This window comes from Pristis pectinata, chromosome 4, assembly GCF_009764475.1.
Source record: "Pristis pectinata isolate sPriPec2 chromosome 4, sPriPec2.1.pri, whole genome shotgun sequence".
In the NCBI taxonomy this organism is placed as follows: Eukaryota; Metazoa; Chordata; class Chondrichthyes; order Rhinopristiformes; family Pristidae; genus Pristis; species Pristis pectinata.
Genome location: NC_067408.1, coordinates 101,527,559 through 101,539,248, shown reverse-complemented (window position 1 = coordinate 101,539,248; position 11,690 = coordinate 101,527,559). Strand labels below are relative to the sequence as shown.

Here is an 11,690-nt window from a genome sequence, read left to right as displayed (position 1 = left end):
ACAAAAACATTTGCTGCATTAAAAATGATTAGGCAAGCTGTCAAGGAATGCTGGGGGTGGGTGAGGAGTACCTCGCAATGTGATAATCAAAGACTTTTTGAAGGAAGGCTATACCACCTTGCTGGATGCCTCTTGGATACAGAGGTCAGTTGTCCAACCCTGCTCATCTAAAAAAATAGTGGTAGAGATTATGGGTGGTGAGGTCAGGCAGTGTCTAGGATAATCCAGCCCAATGTTTTCAATGCAAACCAATAGTGTGAATAAATTTAATTAATAGTGCAATAACAATGCAAAACATGTTTATTAAAACTTTCAAGTAGGAGTGAATTTTTCATCTTTGGGCAGTCATAATTACTAACAAACAATCCCTCTGCCCTGGTAATTGTAAATTTACAAATCTGGATACACAAGAACAGTTTTTACTCTTACTTATCTGTCTCTTAAATGTGTTCTTCCATTTTACTTCATCAATCTTTATTATTTCACTTTCTAAAGATGACTTAAAACTTATTTTTGCTTTATACTTCATGGTCTAGATTCTGTTCATCAGAGGATTCTTCTGCAGGTTGTGGGGGCCTCTATTTCCTCACTGTGTTCATATTGTCACATAGCCACTATAGAGACATGCTAGTGAATCAGGTGCCTGATATCAGTAAGTTTCTGCTTTTAAGAAAAGACACAAATGCCAGGGCTAGCATTTAACAAACTGAATACCAAGCATGATTTTTTTCATTACTGACTACAAAATCTAGATTATTAGGCTTTGGTTTTCCCAAACTGAATTGCCATACAGCATAAAACCACATGGTTTATGAAAAATCATTTGTTATAGGTTCATATCATATTTCCAGAAAGCAACTGATAAGGTGCCACATAAAAGACATCCATAAGATAAGGATGCATGAATCTGGGGGTAATGTATTAGCATAGAAGATTTGTTAACAAATAGAAGGCAGAGAGTTAGGATAAATGGATGCTTCCCTGGTTGGCAATCAGTGGTGAGCGAAATGCTGCAGCGGTCAGTGCTGGGCCTGCAAGTGTTCAAGATATACATTAATGATTTGGAAGAGGGGACAGAGTGTGGAGTATCTAAATTTGCTGATGACACTAAATTGAGTGGAAAAGCAAATTGCGCAGAGGACGCGGAGAGTCTGCAGAGAGATCTAAATAGGTTAAGTGAGTGGGCAATGGTCTGGCAGATGGAGTACAACATTGGTCAATGTAAGGTCATCCACTTTGGAAGGAAAAATAGATCAGATTATTATTTAAGTAGTGAGAGATTGCAGCATGCTGTTGTGCAGAAAGACTTGGGAGTGCTTGTGCATGAATTGCAAAAGGGTGGTTTGCAGGTGCAACAGGTTATCAAGAAGGCAAATGGAATGTTGGCCTTCATTGCTCGAGGGGTTGAATTTTAAGAGCAGGGAGGTTATGCTGCAACTGTACAGGGTACTGGTGAGGCTGCACCTGGGAGTACCATGTGCAGTTCTGGTCTCCTTATTTGAGAAGAGATATTATGGCTTTAGAGGCGGTGCAGAGGAGGTTTACCAGGTTGATTCTGGAGATGAGGGGGTTAGCCTGAGGAAAAATTGAGTCGCCTGGGACTATACTCACTGGAATTCAGAAGACACAGGGGATCTTATAGAAACATAAAATTATGAAAGGGATAGATAAGATAGAGGCAGGAAAATTGTTTCCACTGGTAGGTGAGACTAGAACTAAGCCTCAAGATCATAGGAGAATAGCTTCAAGATTCAGGGGAGTAGATTTAGGATAGATGAGGAGAAATTGCTTTTCCCAGAAAGAAGTGGATCTATGGAATTCTCTGCCCAGGGAAGCAGTAGAGGTTCTCATTATCTAACTGTTTCTTAAATATATAATAATTTTGCATAGTAGGGGAATTAAGGGTATTGGGGAAAAGGCAGGTAAATGGAGCTGAGTCCACAGCCAGATCAGCCATGATCTTATTAAATGGTGGAGCAGGCTCGACAGGCCAGATGGTCTACTCCTATGTTTTTATCGTGTACTTTTCCTTTTTCCTTATGAATTTACTTCAGTTTGGACAGAAGGGGGAGCTATCTTGAAGGGGAAAAAGATTGTTTTCCACAAGATGCAAAAGCAATTTTTTCAAATCCCAGTAACAAGCTGATAATCCAAACTGAAGAGAATTTTTTCTTACAAAATTCAGGTACTTAAATTTGTTGCATGACCATCTTGTGACAAATCATAACTTTTTAAATAGACCAATGAATGACCTTTAACTGTAGGTTGAGAATTTTTGTTGCTTACATAGTTTATTTTAATGTTTGAACTACAAGTAGTGACTACAGGCTTAGAATGGTCTTCTGCACTCAAGTTAAAACCTGATGGTCAAATTATTTTCAAACCACTTGCCACCTTAAATGCTGCCAAACGATAGTCTACTAAACAAGATGCTTGCAGAACTAGAAGATGGGTCTGGAGGTAGATAAGAAACTAGTTGAATCCTCATTGACAGAAGGATATTATGAATGGCAACAATTTGTTCTGGTTACTAGTAAAGTCCTGTAAGGGTTCAGTACTAAGATTGTTACTCTTTCCAGTTTTTATTATTGATGTAGTAGAAATTAGGGGATACTGTTCATGGGTTTGTAGAGAAAAAAAAAGTACAAGAACATTGCATAAGGAACAACTACAAGCACAAATGATCCAAAAGGAATAATGCACATGCATCAGAGCATGTAATAAATGTTTTATGTGAATGGGATTAATGCTAAGTACGTGCAAACCTTACAGAGCTTGCAGTTTAAGACCTGAGTGGAAAAGGAAATTGTCTGTTGTGGATATTAATTTCAAGGTTGATAATCAATACAGAGAGGCTACAGCCAAAGCAAAGATTTCTTTGGCAATAGGATATTGTTATGAATCCAAGCAAAACAAAAAGGTACAACAGTCCTAGTAGGGCCAGTTTTGTTCCCCTCATTAGGTAGACTACCTATCATTACTTGTCTTTTCATTTGTCATTCATTCATAAATTCAAACTCATAGGCCATTATTATTTGAAAGGAAAAGTATATTGAGGAATATCATAATCAGGTGGGATTCAAGGAGTGGTATTGGATCTGTTGAGAAGGTATGAAGAAAACTGCAGGAACATATTTGTGCAAAGGACCTATTTCTAAACTGTAACATTACATAATCATTATTGCATGTTTTTCAATTTGAAGCTTTCATTGAGCATGTAGTTTTTAAATATTTCTTTTACTTTCATTTTATTATTGCAATCATTCAAATTGTCCTGTTGGGGGGGGGGGGGAGGGAAGAGATATCACTAAATTAATATTGCAGTTCCAAACAGTCTAATTTTTAACGCAAAGGTGGCCTCTTGAATAGTATAAAATTTGGTCATTAAGTCAAGAGGGGCATCTGTTTCTAAAACCTAGATATCTTGCAGAACTTAATTTGCTCTGGGTTCAAAATGGAAAAGCCTGAGCACACAGTAAATAGTTGAGGGTAGTAAGAGGAAGGAGCAGAGAGCAAAAGTAAAATACACAATAGACAGAAAGCAACTGTGACTTGGGTGGCGATACGCACAGAGATTGATATGGGAACACTGAAGGACAAGATGATATCTACAGGGACAAACAGGGATAAAAAGGGGAAAAATGACAAAAATAGGTACAGTGAATGTTTTTTTGAGTACTATAGAATACATGTGCCAAATGAGGTCATGTTAGACCAGGGTTTTGAAATATGAAAAGTAAAATTATCTTGCTCAGTAAAAAGTGTGCCCACTCGAGTTGACATGTAGGCTAGGTGTTCTGACTTTTAATACCCAAATAAGGCTTGAGCTCCTTTCACTGTTTGTGCGCACATAACTAAAGCAATGTCTTGGAACATATTTACTAAGCAGTAACCTGGTCCTGAACTTGAGCTATTAGACTTGGTGCTGTTATAGTCCTTGATGCCACTTACATATATTAGACTGATAAAATAATTATTTTCCCATTCCTCCTTATAGCTTTGAGTTAACTGTGTATGCAGTTAGACAGTTGACAAAATGCTTTAAAGACAAGCAAATAATCTGAGAACACAAGGCTATACATAAATTCTACACCTTTAAGTGGGATCTCAATTTGTAATGTATACTTAACAGCACTGCTAAAAACATTTAATAATAATTGCAGCTTCTGAATTGATTTGAAAGAGAAAAATATACATGTGTCAGGTTTTGTACTATGGCTAATTGAATTAAACTCATTTTTGGGGTAAATTCTTGTCATTTTAGTAAGTACATATTATGTAAAATGGCTGGCCATTTAAAAGATTGAAGAGTTTGGTAGTCGTTAGTAATTCAACTCTTATTTCCATCGGCTTCAGTTGCTCATTATATTCTTTAGTAAAAATGACGCACTGCAAAATAAGAATTTCACTTTGTTTCACCTGAGAAATTCAGTGAGAGTGCATTTGAGTAGCATCTTTTAACAATAAACTGCTAAAGGACATCCTTCTTTGAGAAAACTGGCTGGGTGGTAATAGAATTGACTGATTACACAGTTGAAAATGGTTTTAAAGTGGCCTTTATAGGTAAGAGGAAAGCAGCAAGGTAGTTGATGAGATTCTTAGCTTCTGGGAATCTGCCATTAAAATTCCTGCTTCCAGCTGATGGTCACATTTAAGAGGCATTTAGACAGACACAAACATGCAGGGAATTAATACAGATCATGTGCAGGCAGACGTGCTGTTTAAATTGGCATCACAGTCAGTACAGACATTGTGGACCGAAGGGCCTGTTCCTGTGCTATACCGTATTATGTTCAATGTTCTAAGTGGTGCAGCAATGGGGGAAATAGCAGTTGGATTTGGGGTGAAGATTTATATTGCACTTTGGAAGAATTTGCTGGATGAGTCTAAATTTGAATTTACAGTTAAAATTCTGATGTTATGGGTATTTGTTCTGTTTAATTGTGCCCACAGGTAATCTGAGCATCTTTTAAAGAAGTTGACACTTCTTTATATACTTGTGCAATAGCATAGCCTAGGAACCAAACAATCCATCTACTCGATCTAGTGTTACATTTTTGTACTGTTATTGTTTTTACCTGTACTAACTCAATGTAACTGCACTGTGTAATGAATTGACCTGTACGATCGGTATGCAAGACCAGTTTTTCACTGTACCTCGGTACAAGTGACAATAAACCAATACCAATACACCCTGAAAACGGACACCAAGTTGACACTTGACAAGGTGAAGCTTCAAATGAATGAATAAAGTTTCATATCAAGTAAACAATTAAGATTTTGGCTGTTTGAAGTAATATAACTTTATTTAATTGAATGAACTAATACTACCTCATGTTTTCCCTCATTAGTTGGTTGTCTTAAATAGAACAATAGGACCAGCATCTTAACACACAGAGGGAGGGTAGGGAGGCTGTGGCTGCCCACCAGACCAGGCTGTGTTAATGCTTTGATACTTTGCTCAATCTTCCTTGCTGCCATGTAGCACTTCACCTCCAACAAAAGTCCTACAGCGTGGAGCTCATGGGAAACAATTCAACTAGTGGTGACTACACTCCAGACCCAAGGTCACTCCAACCCCAGTGGTCAAGCTACAGTATGCAGCTGATGCTTGGGTGAGTGCACGCTCAGAAACCAAGCTCCAAGCCATCATTGACTCACTCATCTCACTCATTACACAAGAGGATGCAACTTATAATCAACATTTGCTAGACAGAAGACTTCTACTGACCTACTCCCACTGCATAACACTCTCCTCCAACAATAAAGGTTCACAGCAAGACTGTGGAACACTTCCCACATCTTCGGAGATACCCATTTGTGAAGACAGTCAGTGATGACAATATGTACTGATCACCTTAAATGCACCAGCACACCCTATTCCTCAGTCAACCAAAAGCTATTTGAAAGTCAAGACCTCAGACTTTGCACAAAACTGTTTACAGGGTAGCAGCAATTGGTGGCCTCCTGTATGCTTGTGAGACTTCCCTACAGTAGGCACAAGGCACTGGGAAAATTGCATCAATGCTGCCTCTGCAAAATCCTCCAAAACTCACTGCAAGGTTAAGCAAAAATGTCAGTGTCATCTTCCAGGCCAGCATCCCCAGGATTGAGGCCCTAATTACACTCATTCAGCTACATTGGGCAAGTCACATTGTTTGCATGCCCAACACCAGGCTCCTGAAACTCTCGTTCTATTCAGAGCTCTGTCACAGGAAGAGACAGCAAGACATTGAAGAGACTGCACTTGGAGTATTGTGTGCTGTTCTGGTCATTATACCATAGGAAGGATGTGATTAAACTAGAGGGTGCAGAAAAGATTCACAGGGATTTGCCAGGACTGGACAGCTTGAGTTATAAAGGAGAGACTGGATAGGTTAGGACTGTTTTCCCCAGAGTGGAGGTGACTGAGGGATGACCTTACAGAGGTTTATAAAATCATGATGAACATAGGCACAGTCTTTTCTCCCCCAGGGTAGTTTTAGAGTACATAGGTTTAAGGTGAGAGGGGAAAAAATTTAAGGGGATCTGTGGGGCAAGTTTTCCCACAAAGAGGGTTGTGGGTAAATGGAATGAGCTGCCAGAGAAAGTGGTAGAAGTGAGCACAATTACAACATTTAAAAGACATTTGGACAGGTACACAGCTCAGCACATCACAGAAACCAGCCTCACCTCCATGGACTCGGTCTATACTTCTCGTTGCCTCAGTAAAGCAGCCACTATAATCAAAGACCCCACCCACCCCAGACATTCTCTCTTCTCCTCTCTCCCATCAGGCAGAAGATAAAGGCCTGAAAGCACATACCACCAAGCTCAAGGACAGCTTCTATTCCTGCTGTTATAATGGACCCCTAGTACAATAAGATGGACTCTTAACCTCACAATCTACCTCTTTATGGCTTTGCACCTTATTCTCTGCCTGCACTGCACTTTATCTGTAACTGTAACACTTTATTCTGCATTCTGTTGTTTTCCCTTGTACTACTTCAACGCACTGATGTGATTTAATGACCTTTAGGGATGGCATGCAAAACAAAGGTACCTGTGACAATAACAAATCAATTTATATGGACAGGAAAGGTTTAGAGGGATATGGACCAGATGTAGGCAGATGGGACTAAGGTAGGCACCTTAAATGGCATGGATGAATTACGCCAAAGGACTGTTTCCATTCTGAATAACTATGACTCTACCAGGTGGACAGAGAAAAAGGTCCAAGGATATACTTAGAACCCCCTTGAAAAATGCAACATCCCAATTAGGTGTTGGGAGTACCTGGTCCACAACTCCTCAAAAGAAGCATTCAGGCAATATTAAAAAAAACAGAAACTGCGCATGGGGAACGCACAAAGACCGTATTTAAATAGCAGGAGCGGCTCAGTTCTTCACAAACTCTCCATCCACTTGCTTTATCAAGCACCTCCTGCCCCATCTGTGGAAGAATCTGCAGTTCCCATAACAACCTTAGAACCCACAAAACTGGAGTAAAACTAAGTCAACCTTTATCCCGCCTTAGAAGTCAATGATAAATAAGAGGAGAACTCAGATGATGTTTACAGCCATGCAGATGGTAGCAATTTTGAACACTTCTATTGAATCTTCCCTTAACTTTCTGAGAACAATTCCAACCTCTCAATCTTTCCATATCACTCAAGTCCCCTATCCCTGGTAGAACAGAAAATTTCCTCAGACATTAAAGGCTTTTGTTGTTATACAGTACATGCTATTTTAATGCACTGTTCTCTTGGAATCCAGTATAACTGTCTATTTTGAATGGGCTGCAGACAATTCAATGGCACTTATCTTCATTAATTATTGTAGGCACACTGTAACTGATTCTCACAAGTTGTATGAAATATTCATTGGCATTTTAACAAAAGCTTTATTTCCTCTAGTTATTTCAGATCAAATTCTCTGCAGGTGTTGGCTGGTATAACTTAACTGATATCAACCTTCATGCTATGCCATTTTGTCTCTGCCAAACAAGTAAAAACACACCAAATGATTTTCCACAGTAAAATAGCTCAAGTGTGCTCTTTGGAACCAGGTGTATTTACTTTTGAGTTACAAATGTTAAGCACACTTCCTTACAAGTTTTATCCTGCATATTTGTAATGTGGATTGCCTAACCTTACTATGAAGGAATTTCAGGATTTTTGAGTTAAGGTTCTGTGTGGGTGTGCCTACAATGAGGAAAAGGATTAAGTAACACATTACTCTGACTCTGCCCAAATATGGTAACTTACTTAATTTAAAATAGGAGTCTTTCTCATGAAGTGGCAGTAATTTTACTTGAGCTTGTTTAAAGCCTTGACTGTTTCAAGGGAAGGAAAGTATATATTAAAGAACAATACAACGTGGGTTGGCAAAAACCAAAATTTCATTTTTTTTGTCAAACTCTATGTTTTGACAACTTAAAATCCCACCTTTGTTATGGAACTAAATTAATACATAGCTGATATATTTCAGTTCTGATAATTTAATAGGGCCTTCTTTTGAGCTGCTGAATAAATAAAATTAATGATTAAATGAAAATAAAATAATTAGTTTATCGCCATGAAAAAATATTCTGTACTGCTTTGTACAATTTTGTATTAACTCATGTACTGTAGTATTGCTACTGGGAATAAAATATGATCTGTTTCTCCTCCTCAATTCAAAGCTGATTAATCCAAATTGAAATGGTGCAGGTGTCTCCCATGCCATTTTATGGTTTCTACATTCTGCTGAAAATTTAGATTTTTCTCTATGCAGAAAGATAGATTTACAGGCATAAATAAACGTGATCACAAGGAAAATAGCAGATCAGGCAGTTAATAACCAATTAGCTATAACAGGGATGTCCTAATTGGGGCAGGGTGCGCAGAGGGGGAAAGAGGTTGAGAAAAACTTCAATGCTATTAATATTGTCTTTGAAAAATATTTTTTAAACATTCTCATGAAACACCTTGGGATATTTTGTTATATTAAAAGGTGTTAGGCATATACAATGTTACCAATTTCCTTATTGCTGTTCAGTGCTGGATCTTCAGATGACAGATTTCCACTGGTCCACATGGACAAAAGTTCTTTATCTTTATTACTTCATATAACCCACACATTAGTATTTGATGAAACCCGTTTTTACCATCTATGTTTTCAGAGAGAGATTATCAATGCACTATTCCATCTGCAAGAACCTAATCTTCAAACAAATCCAGCTCAGGACAAGAATGTCTATTAAAGTCATTAACTTTTACATTACCATGTTAAACTGCTGTTGAAGGGAAAGAAAAAGTGAAGTTGGCACTGACAGTTAGCTCTCAAAAGCAATGCAAGTAGATGTGAGCTCCAAGGAAAGAACAGGTTGATGTCACTCTGTGGGCCCCAATGAATTTCTGGGCCAGATTGTCTGGCTATTATCAGATTACTATCTGTGGGAGTTTCGTGCTTAATTTGATTGCATGTTTTCTACAATACAACAGTGTATATAACTCAAAGTACTTCATTGGATTTCCTGAGAGTGACACGAAAGGCACCACGTTAATATAAACCCTCTTTAAACATGCACCCCCTCCACCACTGGCACAGCATGGCTACAGTGTGCAACAATCTGAAGGTTGCACAGCAGCAATTCATCAGGATGTCTTTGGCAGTACTTCCCTCCTAAAGCCACAGGTACCAGCACTTAAAGTACAAGGAGAGCAAGTGCTTGTAGTTCATTACCTTAGAGTTACACATCATCCCCACTTGGAAATGTGTCATTTGTTATTCACAGTGTGAATAACACAGTGTTATTGTGGCACAGTGTGTGATGTGCCACAAAGTGTCTTCATCACACACTGCAACAGTCCAGGAATTTGGCAACCCACTATCTCATTGTAAGGACAGGTTAGGATAGGAGGTAAATGCTGACCTTGGCACTCATTCCCATAAGCAATGAAAGAATAAAAATAGGTCAAAACTCCTGAAATATTTGCTCCTCAATTCCCTGCCAAGATGCTGCCTGACCTGTTGAAAGTTTCTGCCATTTTACTTTTGTATCAGATTTATAATACCTGCCAATGTATAGTTTTGCCCTAAAGCTACATCAGTACAGAAGTCCAAACTTCTTTCATAATTCCTCCCACTTTACTAAGTAATTTACGCCATTGATCAACCTTTTCAAGTTTCCATAAACATTAAATATTATAAGGACCACGAGTATAAAGGACATCTAAATAACAAAATGAAAGTAGAAAAGTCTGAAACCCTATTGTAACATAACAAATATGAATATTGAATTTGAGTTATCAGATGTACATAAACCCATTTCACAGGGGCTCAATTTATAAATAGTAAAATAAAAATTAGTAGTGTAGCGGTTGCTACCGCAGAATAAAACAAGACTCTACTTGGAGGATTGCCAAACAGAACTGGTTTATTTTCCCGCCTTGCGTGGGCCCTTTAAGGGAGAATGTTCCCGCCCAAAACAACCGGCAATGATGTAAGTCCTACGTCATCAGGACTTTCCCGCGCGCGGGTTCTCCCCGTCGCTCGGAAAGACGAGGCCCGCCGCCATCTTGGGCCTCGTCGCTCCGACGCCGCGCGACCCGACTGCCGAGCCGGTTCACCCGACTAGACGGTGAGTCGCCACACAACCCCCCCCCCAGAACCGGCGATGCAGTCCCCAAGGTCCGTGGGCTGTGCCAGCTGCCGCTTAGGGGGGCGGCTTCTGCGTCGCGGCGTGGCAACCTCGACAGGCTGTTGCAGATCCAAATGGGCCGGTTTGAGGCGGTCCGACGTGAAAACCTGTTCCCTGCCTCCAATGTCCAAAATAAAAGTGGATCCGTTATTCCGTATGACTCGGAACGGTCCCTCATATGGTCGTTGCAATGGCGCCCGAGGTGTGCCCCTGCGAACGAAAACAAACTTACAGTCCCGTAGTTCCTTGGGCTGGCAGGATGGGGCTTGACCGTGCCGTGAGGTGGGAATCGGGGCCAAGGCGCCAAGCTTCTCGCGCAGTCTTTGTAGGACTGCTGGGGGTTGTTCCCCTTGGTCCCGAAGGGCAGGTATGAAATCCCCGGGGACAACTAGTGGCGCCCCGTATACAAGCTCAGCTGACGAAGTGCGGAGGTCTTCTTTGGGGGCAGTGCGTATGCCGAGCAGGACCCAAGGCAGCTCGTCAACCCAGTTAGGACCCTTCAGGCGGGCCATCAAGGCCGATTTCAGATGGCGGTGAAAACGTTCAACCAACCCGTTTGATTGAGGATGGTAGGTCGTGGTGGTGTGCAGCTGCGTCCCTAGCAGGTTCGCTAATGCAGCCCAGAGACTGGAAGTGAATTGGGTGCCTCTGTCTGAAGTGATGTGGGCCGGAACGCCAAAACGTGAGACCCAAGTTGTGAGCAGCGCCCGGGCGCAGGAATCAGTTGTAATGTCAGTCAGGGGGGGTTGCCTCAGGCCACCTCGTGAACCGGTCCACGATGGTAAGGAGGTACCGGGCTCCTCTTGAAACCGGCAGAGGGCCCACGAGGTCGACGTGTATGTGGTCGAACCTCCTACGGGTAGGCTCGAACTGCTGTGGTGGGACCTTGGTGTGTCGCTGGATTTTTGACGTCTGGCAGTGCGGACAAGTCCTGGCCCACTCACTGACCTGTTTGCGCAGGCCATGCCAGACAAACTTGCTGGCAACCAGTCGGACAGTAGATCTGATGGACGGGTGCGCCAACCCA

The 11,690-nt window shown here is 40.7% G+C and overlaps 1 long non-coding RNA gene across 1 annotated transcript in view; it reads right to left on the bottom strand.

Moving 5' to 3' along the window:
• The window catches only part of LOC127570080 (uncharacterized), a 59,177-nt gene that overhangs the window by 8,743 nt on the left and 38,744 nt on the right, over positions 1–11,690 (bottom strand). The window lies entirely within an intron of this gene.